This window comes from Magallana gigas, chromosome 8 (assembly GCF_963853765.1).
Source record: "Magallana gigas chromosome 8, xbMagGiga1.1, whole genome shotgun sequence".
Lineage (NCBI taxonomy): Eukaryota > Metazoa > Mollusca > Bivalvia > Ostreida > Ostreidae > Magallana > Magallana gigas.
Genome location: NC_088860.1, coordinates 28,740,777 through 28,761,650, shown reverse-complemented (window position 1 = coordinate 28,761,650; position 20,874 = coordinate 28,740,777). Strand labels below are relative to the sequence as shown.

Sequence of the window (20,874 nt, the reverse complement as noted above, 5' to 3'; positions counted from 1 at the left end):
CCTTGTGAGTTTTATCAATGTTTTTGGGACGTAATCGGTCCTTTTTTCTACAAAGCTCTAAATGAAATATTTCAAAGAGGTGAAATGGCATACTCTCAAAGACTTTCTGTGATATCTTTAATTTACAAAAAGGGGGAAAAGATAGCTTAAAAAATTACCGACCAATTAGTTTAACAAATCATTGCTTTCATTTTTGCGAAAAGATTACAAACTATATTAACTAAACTAATTAGCGAACAACAAACTGCATACATATATCGGGAAAAACGCTCGATTAATTCTATAGATGTGTTTGAATACTGTGAAACAGAAAATCTTGATATCATATTACTCTTCTTGGACTTTGAAAAAGCATTCGATTCCGTGGAGTGGAATTTCTTGTTTAAGGTTCTAGAAAACACGCTGGATCTAAAATGAAACATAAACAAAACAGAATGTATTCTATTAGGAACTCCAAAAAATCTTTATGGTATCAAAACTACAAACAAAGCAGTAAGATGTTCTCCTGGCATTAAAAAAATAATGGTACTAAACTGTATTTATTTGATTCCCTAATATAAAGTAAAACACCGAAGCCCTTTGAACATACAATAGTTTCAAAACTACATTTTATACTTCGTCGATCCGTTTATATAAAAAGCAACAACTAACCAACAACAGGATTAGATTTAAACCAAAAAACCTAAAAAAAAAATTCATTATAACTTAATTGTATTGAAGAGGTCCGTATATACGTGTTACATTTATAAGTTTGAATAATTCAGTTGGTTCCATTGCTGTAACTTACTGCAAATTTTTAAAAAAGTTGGTTTTTTGTATCATTGTTCGATTTCATCTGTTGGCATGATATTTCTTTTCTTTTTCTTTCTTCAATTGTATAAACTTCATTTTTAAAAAAATTAAAATATTTTGTTGTTTTTTTGCATCTTTTAAAATTGTGTATTGTGTATTATATGCACATTTGCTATTCAAATCGAAGACTTTTATGATAAAGGATATCTTTTAAACTTAAAACAATCAACCCTAACACTAGCACGGGTTGCTTGAGGACAAGTGTTACTCGAGACAGGTGCCAGGTAAAAAAAATATCATGCCAAACAAAAACTGTTGTTTACCTTTCCAGAACACCAATGATACAATTGTGGGAGAAGTTCTGCAAAGTAGATGAATAATATAGAAGGGATATGAAGGGATATTCCAAATTGTAAAGTTTTGTCCTGCAGAAGCAGAATATATAGAGATTTTTATTCATAAATAATGGATGTCTACAACTTAAAACAATCAACCCTAACAACTAGCACGGGTTGCTTGTTTCTCGCATTATCACCGGTGTGAGATCGGTTTGTCCGGTGTGAGGCAATTTTTCATATTTTAATTGAAAAAACTGTATGCTTTCATTTAACTTGCACTATTTGAAGCACGCGGAGGGATAAACCGAAAGTATTCTTTTGAACGTCATAACATAGAGTTGTCAAACATCATTTTTTAAGCTAATATAATGCGAGAAAAATAATCATTCATTATATACTCGTGTGGGATAGTGAAATTCCACCTCCACCAAGATTCACGGTCTAGGACTCGGCAAAGTGAATCTTGTCCCCTCGGTGGAATTTCACTATCCCACACTCGTAATAAAACTATTATACTCGAGACAGGTGCCAGGCAATGTTTGCCAGTGAATGTTTACAAGCGTTTTTAGCTGAATATCAATTTTGTTCATAGCCTACTTCAAATGGATTTGTGGCATGAATCTTCAATCTAGGACATGTGCATATACTCGAAATTAAATTATTTTGTTAAATCAAATTATCTTAGGAATGTATATCAAAAAATTGCATGTAAGAATGTAAGCGGAAGATAAAACAGTCAAATTTTAAAATGGTATTTGTCATATAAAGACGCAAATCAACTAAAAAGGCATTTTTTTTATTAATTTCAAACCATAGGAAATTCAAGCACGAAGTATAGTTTTTGAAAGTTAGTGGGGTCGGGCAGCTTCATCCAATTTATCTCGATAATTAAAAAAGGGAATGAATTCTCAAATTCATGGAAAAAAACCTTATTGTAACTTCAAATAATTCAATTTGAATTCCTCATTTTCATTTATTTTTGCTCCGACCAATCTGATATTTTTCAACTTGAAACATCGAGAACACAAATCAAAGGGCTTGATTGTGTACAATTTCAATACAATGATCATACTGTAATCATGGACGGGGGCGAAACAATTATTTATTTTTCGTAGGTTCGGAATCCAACCGATTTGATTGCGTTGATTTTGGAGATGACGGACCACAGGACACGTCCTATGGACTTGGCTAGATTTTTAGCGTTCACTTTAAAATCATATTTGTAAGAAACCCCGTTGTCCAGAAATTATTGTCCAGATTATTATAAGTCCCTAGAGGTTGTTTCATTTTGATGAAAGTGAACAACCTTGGATTTTTGCGAATAAATCCATAACTGCCATTTTCTGAACCAGGCAACATGTGTTGCATGTCATTTTCTGAGCGGGAAATTAAAGCAGTATCATCAGCGTATAGAAGCAGACTTAAGTTGTAGTTGTCGATTTAGACTCCTCTTTTAAAATTTTTACAGCTTGAACATTTATAAATATATGACGAATTATGTCCTTGCCGAACTCTAACATTGCTACTGAACTTGTCGTTTGTACGAACGCACAATTCTGTAATAATAAATATCGTTGTGAAAGTAGCCGTCAATACTGGAATAATTCTCAATTAAAAAATGTCATCCAGACACGATCTTTGTCGAACCCCGTTTTGTTAATCAACAAAATCGTTGTCTTCTAAGAACGCGGTGAGTCTATTACCTCGGACGAAACTGTAAATATTTAGCCGCTACTTGATTTGTTCTTCTTTTATCTATTCTTTTATATTTTATTCATATTATTCTTGGCATATGACACCAACGTACACAGTCTTTAAACAGAACGAACTGTATCTACTTTGCAACTATTTACTATGGATGTTTTTGAAAAAGCAAACGCAACGGTCTTGTCTTTCTTGTCAAGATTTTTTTACGTCAGCAGGCATATATTTGAATTGAACAGATTTTGTTAAAAGGAATGGACACAAGGCGGGCTTTATGATAGATCTTACTACGCTCCGACCGTAATTATCAGCTCATAATATTAGAAAAAAAGATTCCCAATTACTTACATTTATTTCCAATTTATTCACTTTAAAACAACATTTAAAAATCACTATTTTTATGCTTTGTTTTACTACACGGCGCAACCAATACCGTTTATTGCTTATCTTTTATGAAATTATTGGTTTCAAAATTGATTCATAATGTTATCAGAGACAAAGACAGTAGAAAATGTTAATATAACTTGTTGATTTCTTGTTTCGTTTTTATCATTTGCTCATGCAATTTATAAAAATATTTATCTTTGAAGCATTTTCTCAGTATTTTTGGCATAGACTTTGACCAGTCTCTGTCCCTTAAAAAATCATCTGTAGGCATACTTTGTTGGGGGTTTTTAAAATTCAAATCAGCATTTATTAATAACGTTTATCTTTTATGTACATTATGTATATTAAACTTTGATATTGATATTAAATGACATTTGCTCTTACATGTATCTATTCAATTTTGTGCACTTTTTGGCACTAAAACTAATGAAGGGTGAAAAAAACTAATATTTTTTTTATTTCAGCTTTTTAATTTTTAAGCATCTATTATATTATACTGCTTTTGTGTCGTATATATAACTGACCGAGCAAAGTAGAAAAAGAGCTGGGGCAAAAAATAATTTTTTTTTTTTTACACCTACATTAACTTCATTTTCATTGAAACAAAAATCTCATGAATGAGATTTCATGATCTAGCCCATTTGAAAAGAACAGGAAAATAAAGGGAACTTTATAATAAGTAAATAAATAGGTTTACACAGTGTAACTTAAAAGAATAAAAAAAAAAACGTTTGGCAGCTCTTACATAACTATTGTTCAAACAAGCATACATGTTTAGTGTAATAAATAATAATAATAAATATTAAAAGAATTTTGAAAGGCCAAGTTTACTTTTAAGTATACTTAACCTTTTAGTTTAGGCTAGCATGTAATGGTTTAAATTAAAAAAAATTAAAAAACAATAAAGCGCCTGGCGGTTACCATGTTATCAACGAATATATTAAGACAACTATGGAAACCTTCTTACCCTTATATCTAAACTTTTTCAATTTGGTTTTTGATAGTGGCCTAGTCCCAGACGATTGGCTATTAGGAATAATTAAGCCAATTTACAAAGGCAAGGGCGACAGGAGTCAACCTGAAAATTATAGACCTATTACATTACTCAGTTGTTTAGGAAAACTTTTTACTAGTATAATATGTGACCGTTTAAACACCTTTGCTAACGAAATACACTTAATCAATGAAGCGCAAACAGGTTTTAGAAAGGGTTATTGTACATCAGATAATATATTTGTTATTGATTTTCTTTGTAAATATGCACTAAACAATAAGAGGAAACTATTCTGTTTTTTCATTACAGTTTGGCGAGATGGACTATGGACGAAAGTTCTTAAAAGTGGGATAGATGGAAAATGTTAGAGATTTATTATTAACATGTACAAGGGTAAAAATTGGTCAACATTTATCAGATTTTTTTTATGTGTAACATAGGTGTAAGACAAGGAGAAAATTTGTCACCATTTTTATTTTCTCTTTTTATTAACGATTTGGAAGATTATTTATTAAGAAACCAGATAGAGGGTTTTACTTGTCCTTCTCTTCAAATACAGGATGATTTATTTGCTATGTTGAAACTCTGTCTACTTTTTTATGCCGATGACACTGTCTTGATATCTGAATCTGCGCCTGATTTACAAAAGGCATAAGATGTGTTTGCAAATTATTGTGATATATGGAAACTTAATGTCAATATAGCCAAAACAAAGATCCTCATTTTTTCAAAAGGTCAAAGCGTAAATTTTTGTATAAAGGAGTAACTATTGAAAACGTAAAATCATTTTGCTATTTGGGTATTGTTTTATCAAGAAGTGGAAAATTTAATAATGCTAAAAAGCATTTAGTAGAACAAGCGTCAAAGGCATTGTATGGTGTTTTACGAAAAATACGTTATTTTAGCCTACCAATTATTTGTCAGTTAGACCTATTTGACAAGGTCATTAACCCAATTTTACTTTACTCGTGCGAAGTGTGGGGTTACGAAAATTTAGATATTATTGAAAAGGTACATTTAAAATTTTTGAAATTTATTCTTAATTAAGATTAAGAATAAATTTCAAATCTAGTACTCCAAATTGTATGGTGTATGGAGAAACTGGAGGGTATCCATTGTCACTCTTTGTTAAAATTAAAATGATAATGTACTGGGCAAAAGTTTTGACAGCCCACGATTGTAAACTCACTTATGTAATCTATTGTTATTTTTCTAGATCTTACAAAAATGGATCTTTTATACATCCATGGATAAAATGTATACATGATATACTCAACTCGTGCGGGTTGTCATATATATGGGAAAATCAAACAATATGTAGTAATAACTGGCTTAAGTCAATAGTTAAAGAAATATTACAAAATCAATTTGTACAAGATGTGAGAAGTATCGTAGATAACTCACCAAAATGTATCAATTATAGAATTTTTAAAACAAATCTCAATTTAGAAAAGTACTTGTTGATTTTACCTACAGATCTACGGATCACGTTTACAAAATTACGAACATGTAATCATCGATTCCCCATTGAAACAGGTAGATAGCATAATATTGAAAAACATTTAAGAAAATGTACAATGTGTGATTCATATAGTATTGGGGATGAATTTCATTATATTTTAGAATGTACACATTTTGTAAACGACAGAAACATGTTTTTACCCAAGAGATTTTATGAAAACCCAAGTATTATAAAATTTAACGAGCTCATGAATACTTTTAATGTAGAAAAACTAAAAGAAAACTTGTCAATATTTATTAAGAAAATTTTCAAAGTCTGTTCTTCCAGAAACCAACTTTAACAAGCTATTGTATTGTTGATTTTAACCCTTTTTTTTGTCATCATTACTTCTACTGTACATGTGATCCTTGACTGTAATCGTGTACATTTGTATATACTGATTTTGAACCTCAAATACCAGTGAACTGGTCTTGAGCGAATAAAGAATTGAAAATTGAAAAATTGCAAAAAAATCAAACAATAAGATTGTAATATTTATAATTAATTAGATTTTTAATTGGTTGATTTTATTTTTAATTGATTGATTTTTAATTCTTTTTAATAAAGTTACTTGGGAGCCTGATTATTTTTACATGTATGTATTTTTTTGGGGAGGGTGAGAGGTACTGATCCACTTCGGAAAAAAGTTCCTAAATGACAAAGGGTATATACATGTATATTGTGCGAACAATATCTTTTATAATATATAAAAAGCAATAAAAATATAACCTGCTCACTTAATAATACAGTAAGTTCAGAGAACGCTAAAAAACATGAAAGAAGTTTTTACTATCAAAAAATTCAGTGTGCTTCTGGGCTAAATCGCTAAATTATTTGTATGAGCTAACGTGTATTTATTCTTATCTATTATTTATTTAACATTCACGTGTCGACAAATAACCAATGTAACAAGCACATGAAACATCAAACACGTTCTGTTCATATACTGAAATAGTACATAAAATTTTGTAATATTTTTAAAAAATTAATCCATTGGGGAGGAGAAGGGGTCTACTAACCCTCATTAAAATTTTGATTAATATGATTCGCTTCTTACATCTTTTTGTAAAAGTTTTCTTTACTTATTTAATTGCCAAACGTTTGGGTTTAGTTCGTTCTGTTCAAATTTCCTTTTTTATAATCGATTATTAAAAAAATATCGCCTTTCAACATAAATTGGGGCCCAGCACTGCTTCCCTTATTGCTACACACCTTAATAATTGTGAGTTAACAGAAACAAAAAGAGATTATTTTCTACAAAAGTTATCTCTCTTATCAGAGGGAAAAAGAAAGATCGACTTTTGGCGAAGTTTCTTTTTTATATAGCATGCACAGGAATCCAATGTGCATACCGTATATCGGCTCCATACGTTTTTAAAATGTCATGTTCATTGTACTAAACTATTGATATTGAATAATTTTAGAAACTATGAAGTCACATTCATTTTTTTAAGATATGACTTATTTAGATAAAATGAATGTGCGTTAAAAAGACTTCATAGTTTTCGTGACATTTTTAATAACAATAATTCATATTTTTAAAAAAACACAATGACTTGATATAAATGCATTATATCTATAGTTATTAGTAAAATTTGATTAAGATATATTCAAAAGCAAAACAATAGAGCATATAACCTAACATAAAAGTGACGTTGATTAAATTATAACGTAACGTCGCAAGGCGAGGGGATAAAAAATTCCATAGCTTTAAATGCCAGATTAAGATAGTTATTGATAGATAGTTATTTGATCTTCATGAAACTTTAACTTTAATCTTCTGACAAATATAAGTATAAATCCATTAAAATCTGGAAATTTGCGCAATCATATGAAAAAAATAATAATTCTTAATAAAATTAATTCAAGTTATAAATATTGATTCGTTTTTGTGCTTTTATGCTGTTGAATCAGGTTTACAGTAAACCTCAATTCTGAGCTCTACTCAGATAAATCAGAGAGGTGTGCAAGTGATTTGAAAATTTTGAGCCTAGCTTAAGCCTAGATTACCTTGATCCAGGCTTAAGCCAAACGTATGCAAAGTGGCCATAATGAAATGAAAATAAAATGTCTTCGTTCTGATTATTTATGTAGTTGGAATAAATCTAAAATATCCTATAACTACAGTTTCGGTATCTGTTATCTCAAAGGTGCGGGATTTTAATTCTAGCATTAGGCACCTAGCACTAGAAAGGGTCCACCTCCTCTCCCTACCCCACTTTTTCTCGGAGCAAAGTTAATTGTTCTTAAGTTAACCTTGAAAAGATGAAAATATTGAGAAGTTGGAGTCATAAGTATACTAACCCCCCCTCCGCCCCCTACGGATTGTAAATTTCATGATTTGCGGAAAAAAAATTTGTAGCCCCCCTTTTAGTAGCCATCCCCCCTACCCCCCCCCCCCATTTTTGTAAAGTTAGACCTAAGCATTAGGCACATGGCATCAGAGAGGGTTCACCCCCCCGCCCAACTTTTTCTCACAGCAAAGTTAATGTTCCTAAATTTACCTTGGAAAGGTGGAAATATTGAGAAGTTGGAGTCATGGGTATACTAGCCCCCCCCCCTTTTACGGATTAGGAATTTCATGTTTTGCGAAAAAAAATTGTTGATAGACCCCCCCCCCCCTTAGGCCCTCCCCCATTTTTTGTTGCAAAGTTAGACCTAAGTATTAGGCACATAGCATCAGAGAGGGTTCACCCCCCCCCTTTTCACGAGGCAAAGATAATTGTTACTAAATTTACCTTTATTAGATGGAAATATTGAGAAGTTGGAGTCATAGGTATACTAGAGCCCCCCCCCCCCCACCCCCTTACGGATTAGGAATTCATGATTTGCGAAAAATATTTTTAGGTAGCCCCCCTTAGCCCATGAGCCAAGCCCTTATTAGCCCCCCCCCCTCTTTTGGTAGCAGCCATTTTTTGCAAAGTTAGACCTAAGCATTAGGCACCTAGCACTAGACAGGGTCCATCCCCTCTCCCTATCCCACTTTTTCTCGGAGCAAAGTTGGAGTCATAAGCATACTAACCCCTCCCCCCCTTCTTGGAAATTTCATGATTTGCGAAAAAAAAAATTGGTAGCCCCCCTTTTGATAGCCCTCCTCCCTTACCCCCCCCCCCCCCATTTTATTAAAGTTAGACCTAAGCATTAGGCACATGGCATCAGAGAAGGTTCACCCCCCCCCCCCGCCCAACTTTTTCTCGCAGCAAAGTTAATGTTCCAAAAATTTACCTTGAAAAGATGGAAATATTGAGAAGTTGGAGTCATGGGTATACTAAGCCCCCCCCCCCCCCTCTTACGGATTAGGAATTTCATGATTTGCGAAAAACTTTTGTTGATAGACCACCCCCATCCCTTAGACCCTCCCCCTTTTTTTTGCAAAGTAAGACCTAAGTATTAGGCATATAGCATCAGAGAGGGTTCAGCCCCCCCCCCTTTTTCAAGCAGCAAAGATAATTGTTTCTAAATTTACCTTTATTAGATGGAAATATTAAGAAGTTGGAGTCATAGGTATACAAGCTCCCCCCCCCCCTCCCCCCTACGGATTAGGAAATTTTATGATTTGCGATTTTTATTTAGGTAGCCCCCCCTTAGCCCATTAGCCAAGCACTTAGCGCCCCCCCCCCTTTGGTAGCAGCCCTTTTTTGCAAAGTAAGACCTCAGCATTAGGCATATAGCACCAGACAGGGATCAGCCCCCCCACCCCCACATTTCCTCGCAGCAAAGATAATTGTTCCAAAATTTACCTTGAAAAGATGGAAATATTGAGAAGTTGGAGTCATAGGTATATTACCCTACTACCCCCCCCCCCCCTTTACGGATTGGAAATTTGTTGGTAGACCCCCCCCCCCTTTAGCCCCTCCCCCATTTTTTGCAAAGTTAGACCTAAGCATTAGGCACATGGCATCAGATAGGGTTATAGGGTTAACCCCCCCCCCCACTTTTTCTTGCAGCAAAGTTAATGTTACAAAATTTACCGTGAAAAGGTGGAAATATTGAAAAGTTGGAGTCATGGGTATACTAGGCCCCCCCCCCTTACGGATTAGTAATACTTTATGTGGGGCAATTGTGCAGATTCTTATTTCTTATTTACAAATTATGCAATTTTCATATTCCCCAATGTTAGTAATGGGGCCTAGCCTGTTAGTCTCCCTTCTTTGTAATACCCGGCTGGGAGTTAGGACATCTGTGCAATGGGTGAAGACTTCATATAACATATACAGTTATATTGCAGTCTCCCCCGAATGTCCAGCATTAACTCCTCCCAGAAGCCCCCGAAGGAACTCGGACACAGATATGAAAGGAGGTGTATATACATGTGAAAATAGATAAAAACATGTACTTGGTTGTCACCGTTAGGTGTCCGTACATGTTATACTATACCTGGGCAATTCGTAAATTTGGTCATATAAGATGTACTTAATTTCAATTTAAAAAAAATAAATACAAAAAAAATAAACTTTATAAAAGTTTACCTTTAAGAAAATTATTAGTGGAAGTTAAGGAAACAAAATTTCGAATTGCCTTCCCGACATCAAATCGGCTCTGAAACAAATTGCTTAGAAAAATATCTTTATTAATTTCAGAGGCGTCGGAACCGGGGGGAGGGGGGGGGGGCTGGATGGGGGGGGGGGGGCTTGGAGTCCTGGGTATACTGGCCCCCCTATAGATTAGGGATTTCATTATTTAGCCCCCCCCCCTTTTTTTTGGCAAAGTTAGACCTAAGCATTAGGCCCATAGCATCAGAGAGGGTTCATAATTGTTCTTAAATTTACCTTTATTAGATTGAAGTTGGAGTCATAGGTATACTAGCCCCCCCCCCCCCACCCAACCCCCCATCCCCCTACGGATTAGGAATTTTATGATTTGCGATTTTTTTTTAGCCCATTTGCCAAGCCCTTAGCCCCCCCCCCTTTGGTAGCAGCCCTTTTTTGCAAAGTAAGACCGAAGCATTAGGCATATAGCACCAGACAGGGTTCAGCCCCCCCCCCCACATTTCCTCGCAGCAAAGATAATTGTTCCAAAATTTACCTTCAAAAGATGGAAATATTGAGAAGTAGGAGTCATAGGTATACTACCCTACTACCCCCCCACCCTTTACAGATTGGGTTTTTGTTGGTAGACCCCCCCCCCATTAGCCCCTCCCCCATTTTTTTGCAAAGTTAGACCTAAGCATTAGGCACATGGCATCAGATAGGGTTCACCCCCCCCCCCAACTTTTTCTTGCAGCAAAGTTATGGGTATACTAGCCCCCCCCTTACGGATTAGTAATTTCATGATTTGCGAAAAAAAAAAATGTTGGTAGACCCACCCCCCTTTAGCCCCTCCCCCATTTTTTGCAAAGTTAGGCCTAAGTATTAGGCTTATAGCATCAGAGAGGGTTCAACCCCTTTTTTAAAGCAGCAAAGATAATTGTTTCTAAATTTACCTTTATTAGATGGAAATATTGAGAAGTTGGAGTCATAGGTATACTAGCCCCCCGCCCCCCTTTACGGATAAGGAAGTTCATGATTTGCAAAAACAAGTTTTAGGTAGCCCACCTTAGCCACTTATCCCAGCCCTTAGCCCCCCTGTTGGTAGCCCCCTTAGTCCCCCCCCCCTTTTTACAAAGTTAGACCTAAGCATCAGACAGGGTTCATTCCCCCCACTTTTCCTCGCAGCAAAGATAATTGTTCCAAAATTTACCATGAAAAGAAGGAAATATTGAGAAGTTTGAGTCATAGGTATACTACCCACCCACCCCCCTCCGTACATTACGCACATGGCATCAGAGAGGGTTCACCCCCCCCCCCCCCCCCAAACTTTTTCTCGCAACAAAGTTAATGTTCCTAAAAGGTGGAAATATTGAGAAGTTAGAGTCATAGGTATACTACCCCCCCCCCCCCCCCCACGGATTAGGAATTTGATGATTTGGAAAAAGAAAATTTTTGGTAGGTAAATGTTTTTTTGGTAACTATAGGTATACTCCCCCCCCCCCCCCCCATTAGGATTTTCAGGATTTTGTGAATAAGTTTTTTTTTCCTTTTGCTTGTTAAGATTTCTAAGGATTAGTCTATCCGCCCCCCCCCCCCCACTTTTAATTTGCTTCCGACGCCACTGAAATTTTATTCAAAATTAAATTACCTAATTATTTATAAATAATGAATAATCAGCTTAACGTACAAGCACGTAGTATCGTTTTTGGAAGGGGAGCAGACTCATCCAAAAAATCTTGACCAAAAAAGAGGGTTATTTCAAATACCCAAAATCCAAAAAATCCTAATCCGGGAGGGGGGGGGGGTATACCGTTCACTTCATTTCAATTTCACTGTTCATTTCCTCATTTTCAATTCATTTTTTACATGGTCCCATAAATTTGAAAAATCTTTGCAGCGCAAAAACGTGGTGGGACCAGCCCCCCCCCCCCCCGCCCCCCTCCCCCGATGCTACGTGCCTCACGTATACTGTAAGTAAGGAAAAACTGTATAAGTAAGAAAAACTGACATTGTCCTTGCGAAATTCTGCACTTTTCATACTGACTGGTTCTTTTTCCATAAATGATGAAAAATCAGCTTAACGTAAAGGCACGTAGTATCGTTTTTGGAAGGGGGCTAGACCTATCCAAAAAATCTTGACAAAAAAAGGAGGGTTGTTTTAAAAATCCAAAATCCCGAAAATCCTAATCCGGGGATGGGGGTATACCGTTCACTTCACTTCAATATCAGTGTTCATTTCCTCATTTTCAATTCATTTTTAAAGCGTGTTTGTGGGGGGTGGGGGGGGGGGGGGACTCCATGTTATTTCAATTTTTTGTATGTAAATTCAAAAAAAAATCTTTGCAACGCAAAAACGTGGTGGGGCCAGCCCCCTGCCCCCTCCCCCGATGCTACGTGCCTGACGTATACTCTAAGTAAGGAAAACTGTATAAGTAAGGAAAAACTAACATTCAGATTGTACTTGCGAAATTCTGCACTTTTTATACTGACTGGTTCTTTTTTCATCTTCCTGGTGATGAGACAATAATGATGAATTTTAGCAAATTTTTCTTTGATGTTATCAATGGCTTGGTGTTAAAGAAAACCAAGTTCGCTGTCCCCTGTAAACAAATAAAAATTAAAAAATTATAAATCAAGCACAGAAACACCGTTATTAGTAATGATGGTTCATACGACTTGTATATTAATTAAACATGCGTTCACATTTTTTTCTTAAGTTTTTAATTATTTTTTTCTTTCACTTTGATATTCATTGTCATTTTTGTTTGTTTGATATATCATCTAATCAAGCGTATCACCATCCTATCGTATCTCAATGAGAAGCTAAAATCCATCACAACACCCCTCCCCCGCCGCGAATCTCAGAAAACCAATTTAACATGTTTAATGAATTAAAGAAATTGTGATTTTAACTTAAAAATGTTATCCGTTCCGTCCCGTTTTCCGTTCCGCATTTTAGCAACACCCTGCAGGCCACGTTAGCGGGTATTAGTTTTACCCAGTTAACTTGCACGTGCTAGTGATTGTACTTTCCGGTGTTTTCCATATGCAGAAAAGGATTAATTAACACGGATAAACGTTTCTTTTGTGATGATAAGCAAAAAGGATCCATATTGTGCTCTTATTGGATTATCATTGTGATGTTGACCAATATAGGTAAGCATTTAAAGAATCCGGGATCGCAGCTATTCTGTTTCGCGCGGAGATGACTCGCACCTCAATATGTTTCGCAGCTCCATTGGAGCGAAACATCTCACTGTATTAAGATATTTTTCTCGTGTTATTATTGCTCCGTAATTAATTATAACTTTTAAAAGAATTGAAATAAGTTATAAAACCCTGGTTTGCATTCATATATGCACATAATATGTTTTGCCGGTACTACCGTTGTGGCGAGCGCATCTAACAAGAATTACACATACCTTGCATCATTGTCATGTTATTTAGTTATCAACTATGAAAAAAGAATTTGAGAGAGGTAGACAGACAGACAGAGGGGTAGAGGGAGAAAGATAGAATGAGAACACAGAGAGAGAGAGAGAAAGGGGGAGAGAGAAAATTATATAAAATTTCTATTAAAGTTTTTTAAAAAATTCTTACAAAATATATAGATTTGCTTCCACCTTAAGCCATTCTTTACTTTTGGGGAGATTTGATCAGTCTGTCAAAACGTAATTTGTGTTTGATTTTGTCAAAAATGTTAACGATAAATATACAGTAATGTATTATTTCTTGGTACCTTGTTGTTATCTAATTTAATTTTTTCTTTTGGTTCATATTTTTAAAATTTGTTTATTTGTGCATTCTAATTACCGTATTTTTCGAAAATTAGGTCGATACGGTTTATTGGGCAAAGGAGGCCGTTTTTAGCCCCCCCAAAAATATATATTCTAAGCATAACCATCATTTAAAAGCGTGCATAAAATTTGATATAAAATCGGACCAAGCGGCTTGAAACATAGGTTGTAAATTTACTTTGTATAAAAACTTTCTTCATGGTTACTCAGTGTGGAACATTCTTTACCTTTAATAGAACTAATTTGTTCGCCATTGTCTTATTTTTCCACTAAACATCCGCCTGCGTTGCCTTTCCTTTTCACCATGTTCACTACATCTAAGTTCATAAGGCAAAAAAAAAAAAATGTGTGTTTAGGGTAACACTGATGAAAAAATTAGGTTAGGTAGGTAGGGATTTTTATTTATTTTATCATATTTTTTTGTATTAACCCAAGAATGTTTGTTTGTTTCATATTTAAAAACGTATTTTTTATTGGAAATAAGATAAAATTCACAATCGGTTAAAATCAGACATCTAACAGTGTTTTCCCCAGAAAATTTTTGAAGCATGGGGGGAAGTTTGTCAGAGTAAGTGCACAGTGCGGCATTAAAGCGCCTAAGCCGGCGAAATCACTGTGCGTAATAATATAACCATTTGATGAAACGTACTACATGATATGTACTATAATTGATGCATTTTCATGAAATCTACATCAACAAGTATCATTTCAATTCATAATTATATTTTAATATCTGTGTATATTTAATATACAATTTTTCTGGGTTTTTTCTGGCAAAACTAAAAACATTTTTTTTCAAAATCAGTTTTTTAAGAGGTTGGTCCTCACAAGTTTTCACAAAACACAAGAAATATAGTAATAGATTCACATGGCAGTTCAACATCAGCTTCCGTCCCACTCCTTCTTCTACATATTATATAGAGATTTTTTTAGGGGGGGGGGGGTGTTGAACAAGAAATAGGCAGAACAAGTCCATACAATTACAGCAAACTTGATTCAACTTATTCTGGGCAGTTAATATTTCTTGTTTAAATTGGGGGTTCATATGAAAGTTTCTGTGATATCTTGACACCAGTCCCCTTCCCCGTTTACATGTATGTACACAGTCAATCATTTTCATAGGCATACAATATACGATGTTTCTAGTCATGTGACATCGCTTCTGTGCATTTCTGCAAATAACTGTAGTTTTTTTTTTCTTTATTGTGTACATTTTTTCAAGTTTCCAATATCCTTGCGGCAAATAAAGAGTTCAAGCATATCGAATCCAAGCTAACACCATCGAGTGAACATTGTGCTATTTTTAGATCTTGGAAAATCCACAACATTCGATAATGGCGGAGTTGTCGAAAAAAGCACATTATTAAAAGAAGAAGAAATCACGTCTCTATTTATGCATTAATCACCTATTAATAAACTCAGTTTTAATATATCTTAATCATTAGCTAAGTCCTTAAGGTGGCAGGGGACAGTTTTTTTTATCCAATTCATCGTTGCCAAGCATATTGCATGTCTTCGGAACTCTGTAACTAGAATTTCCTCAGTTCCCATTCAGCACAAATACCTTTAATTCACTCTTTATAAGGCCAATCACCAATTTCTGAAGAAAATTACTCATCAAAACCTGTAAAATTCTGTACATACTGGTTTTCATGAGATTTTGACCCTTTCATATTTTGCTAATTTTTCATGATTTTTCAGCTTTTTAGACCTCCCCCAGCTAATTCCCTGCAGAGGGAATTGACCTTCCGTACCGCGTGCATGCTGCACTATCACATGTCAGAAACTTACCGGTGTATAGTTTACAATGTCCCATCCACCTACTTTTCGTGTTATTTTACCTCCCGTCTGTAACTTGCAATTTCACTGTGTAAAGTCAGCACAACAGTGAAAGCCGCAGGTTTCGCATTTTACTTCTGATTCTCATGTACCTAACATAAGGGGCCTACATATTGCATATCAATTTCAACAAGAGACACCCCTCTAACTAATGATAATCATTAAAAATCATTTCATGAATTTTAGCAACACTCATAAGCCTTCAAGTACAGCAACTCTCAATTTTACAAAAATATTGACGGGTACTTTATTCGAAACTGTCCCTTGCTACCTTTAACATACACTAACATTCTCTGAAAAGTCATATGGTCTTAAAATTACAAAGCTTATGCTATTCTGAAAAAAGTACACCACATTTTGCCAATTCCATTGAGGTTTAAGAAAAATATGGCCATTTAAGTGAACCCACCATTTCCACTTTCCTCTATTTAACACAGATTCACAGGGCTCTCCATAAATAAAGCATCTTTACCTAATCTTTTAGAGGTCAACTGTTGTTCAAATTCCTTAAATAAGAAACCTTATTCAATACTACATACATCTGCTTGATATTATCATGATAAAAGCATCACATCACTTAGAAATCCCTTTACATGTATACCCTCCCCCTATCTTTTGATTTTCACAAGAAGCATTAGTTTGAACACTTTAACCTAGCTAATATTATGAAACTTGTGGCAGTTTCCTTGAGTCATTTCTTACACATAATTGAAAACAACAATCACTGATACTTAAAATTGATCTTTTTTGGTAAATGGATGATTTGTAGCATTTTTATTCACAAAAAGTCATGTCGCCCTACATGTGATTTCTTGTTTTCATGAATAACTAAGCCTATAATCATATTTAGTGGATGTCTTATATATTCTGGTTTCTAGTCTCCTTTTAACTTTGCTAAATTAGTAAGACCTACAAGTGTGACGTGTGCGTTTAATTAAAATGAAATTCAAACACACCCGGGTACCTGGGGACGGATGAGAATTCCATGAAAAGGGTTCAAATTTTACATGTTTTTCTACATTTTTGATGCATATATACAATAAAAGGGTAAAAATATGTTGTTTTTTGTTCATTTCAAGAGTTATTATCATAGCAGATGTTATTTCAAGGTCAAATGTACATTTACATATCCTACATGTAATGGTAATGGAGTCCATTGGAAAGAGGGGGTGGCTTTTTCAATTCTGTAAATATATCTAAAATACCACTTTTTGATAGGAAGGAGCAAAAACTTGAGTTTTTTGACATATTGTATACTTTGATAACTGCATTTGTCTACATGTAAAGTTCATTTGAAATAAGAATATGCTGTTTTAAAAAAATTGGGTGATATAAGTCAGGTGGATTAATGTTACTTCATAAAATCAGACAGCGAAATGGCTGCAAATTCATGAAATTAATGATTTAATTGATAAAAACTGTTTTAAAGTATTTATTCTAATCTCAGTAATTAACTTAAGCCTATTAATTGTCATCAGGATAGGAAATGCCTACTCTCTAAGCCAATTTACTCTAGTGGTGGTCATTCTACACATTTAAGAGGGATCGAGTTACTCACCTTGAATATTTTAGCTAATAAATCATGTCATGACATCTATAGCCAAGAAAATCATCCATTTTCACAAAATGTATTATTTATGGTACAAAATCCACTCAAAATTACACTTAAAGGAGAAATATGAAATACCATGTAGTCTTGAAGGTGGCAGGGGACAGTTTTTTTTATCCAATTCATCATAGCCAAGCATATTGCATGTCTTCGGAACTCTGTAACTAGAATTTCCTCAGTTCCCATTCAGCACAAATACCTTTAATTCACTCTTTACAAGGCCAATCACCAATTTCTGAAGAAAATTACTCATCAAAACCTGTAAAATTCTGTACATACTGGTTTTCATGAGATTTTGACCCTTTCATATTTTGCTAATTTTCATGATTTTTCAGCTTTTTAGACCTCCCTTAGCTAATTCCCTGCAGAGGGTTGACCTTCCGTACCGCGTGCATGCTGCACTATCACATGTCAGAAACTTACCGGTGTATAGTTTACAATGTCCCATCCACCTACTTTTCGTGTTATTTTACCTCCCGTCTGTAACTTGCAATTTCACTGTGTAAAGTCAGCACAACAGTGAAAGCCGCAGGTTTTGCATTTTACTTCTGATTCTCATGTACCTAACATAAGGGGCCTACATATTGCATATCAATTTCAACAAGAGACACCCCTCTAACTAATGATAATCATTAAAAATCATTTCATGAATTTTAGCAACACTCATAAGCCTTCAAGTACAGCAACTCTCAATTTTACAAAAATATTGACGGGTACTTTATTCGAAACTGTCCCTTGCTACCTAAACCGTAAACCATGTGTGCCCCCTTGCTGAGATCGATGTCAAAATTAACTGCGCTCACTGCGGATGCAAGCGTTTTTCTGAAGTTTGAGCGGAGAACGGACAACTTTATATCTACTAATTACAGTTTAAAAGATGTGTAATAATTGGAAAAAGAATTTTGCTTTGAAATAAACATGCATAGCGAGAAGTATAGCGGCACTGTGTGATGCATGGCGGGGGATCTTCAATGCATGGCGGTACCGCCATGCAAAATCGGCCTGGGGAAAAAACTGTCTAAAAATGGTAGGATCGGGCCATTTTTGTAGGTTAGGTCGGGTTACCTGAAACACACAACTTTTTTTTTAGGCCTAAGTGATCATTCGTTCGCATTTCTAAATATTTAATGCCCTTATTCTCAGACTACATGCTAGGAAATTTAGTTGGTTAGCTACGTCATTCTTATACATGGACATGTTGTTGACAGCGCGCTTCCAAAAAAATTTTCACAATCGTTCTTTAAAACACTTTAAAGTTATACCAATGTAGGATATAAAGTTAATTTTATATACAGATCTTAATTAATTTGTTTGCAAGTTTAAAACTAATGAATATTTCTTATAATTTACTCAATTCTAATTCTCTCTCTCTCTCTCTCTCTCTCTCTCTCTCTCTCTCTCTCTCTCTCTCTTTCATTCAAGTCACGAGCTGCAATGTCTTAACTCCGCCCAACGACGATCTGATTGGACAAAGGTCAGTCAAAACATTAGTAGTAACTTTTCTGGAGTTAACTCCTATTAAATGCTTCAATGTAGTTCGCTGTACCAAGCTCTTCGGTTAGATGGGTTTCACATGGTGTACATTCCAGTGTTTTCCATATGCAGAAAAAGGATAAATTAACGTATATAAACGTTTCTTTGTGATGATAAAAAAAAGGATCTATATTGTGCTCTAATTTGATTATCATTATGATGTTGACCAATATAGGTATAGGTATTACTTTCACTTTCTAAATAAGTGATCTCCCTTTGCCAGCATCTTTTAGTATTTAAATTATAAAAGTTTATCATCATTACCTATCCTATCGCATCTGTACATTTTCTATCATTTTAATTGCAAAAGTTATTTTCTAATTTGTCAGACTTACACTATTGAGTAGAGACATCATGTACATGTATATATGAGTTAATTATAGGAAAGAAGAGTTCTTTTTTCTCAATATATAATGATGCATCAAATATAATGTAGGCCATGACCCTATGGGATTGTTCTGACCCCATGAAACAGGAAAATACCAAAAATCTTGAAAACTGCTGAGATCTCCACCACTAAACCATATACATATATATATAATATTCTTATTTCTAATGTCATCATAATGCATCAAATAGTGTAAAGTATATGACCCCTGGGTGTTGTCTTTAAATTACCCCCCCCCCCCCCCCCCTTCTGAAATAGGAACTTTATGTGCATTTAGAGAAAAATACCAATCAAGAAATGATTTATAATTTTGTACACATGTAAGAATGAAAGAAGACAGTATCTTTAGAACCAGGTTTGATTTGGGGGGGGGGGGTGGATGGATGTGGAGGATAAACATTTAATTTTAATCATTTGTTGTTATTAATTTTAGCTTGAATATTAGTTATTGATCCCCATGTAGAAAATAAAAGAGCTTCTGATCATATATCTCAATAGATCATTTGTCAATTATGCAACTGAAGGTGTGATGAGATTTTTTTCAAACACTTTTTACCAGTTTATAAAACTTTTAGACCCCAAATTATATTTTGATTTTATTAGATATATGTAAGTTTTTTTTATTTTAAGCAAAAATAAACGCAAATTTTAAAAAACAAAAAACCAAAAAAATGTCATTTTATTTACAGTGTAAGCAGGGATAAATGCACGGATCCAGAAAGATTTTTCGGGGAGGGGGGGGATGGGATATATCTTTTGGACAGCCCCTATCATATCCCAAGATGTGATGTGTCTTTTCATTAAATCATAAGAGAAGTTCTGGGATGTAGGGTATTTTTTTTTAGGAGTAATAAACGTAAATTTTCTGCTATTTTTTGTTCAGTTCAGTTTGCTGGTTTATAAGATGTAAGTAAGAGCAGTTTGAGAAAGTAAAACTTGACAGACGGACGGATGGACGGGACAGGGTAACAAAAATATACCAGAACTTTCTTTAGAAAGTGTGGGTATAACAATTTATATGCCTCATAATATAAATTATATCATGCTCCTCAAATGCACATGATATAACAGGCCATAGTAAATACAAATATTAAAAAAATACCTTACCATCTGATTTCTTCAGCAATGATATCTGCTGTAAATGTCTTCTGCAATGAGTTCTAATTCTTAGTGACTGGGTATTTAAATCACAGGGAGAAGTGTTCACTATAATAATAGCCAATGGATTCACTGAGTTAGCCATGCATGGATAAGTTGTAAATGGTATGCAGGTGTGATTCTATACTGGTGAACATTAATTAAGCTTTGATTTAAGCCAGTTCCCCCCCCCCCCCCATACACACACACTGCTTGACCCTATATAATTTGTATTAAAAAAAAAAGTCACTAACTTTTACATGGATAAAATTATTTATTTGAAATTTTATACCTTGAAAACAACAATTAAGGCCTAAAATGAAATAACATTGATCTTGAAATAACTATCTCTTCCTGTAAATTATTACTAATGCTTGTCCATTCAT

General features: G+C 34.5%; 2 protein-coding genes across 2 annotated transcripts in view; one reads left to right on the top strand and one right to left on the bottom strand.

Moving 5' to 3' along the window:
• The window catches only part of LOC105331626 (uncharacterized), a gene marked incomplete in the record, with an annotated part of 138,533 nt that overhangs the window by 66,700 nt on the left and 50,959 nt on the right, over positions 1-20,874 (bottom strand).
• The window catches only part of LOC105348138 (uncharacterized), a 94,269-nt gene that overhangs the window by 41,464 nt on the left and 31,931 nt on the right, over positions 1-20,874 (top strand). The gene's annotated exons all lie outside the window — the stretch shown is intronic.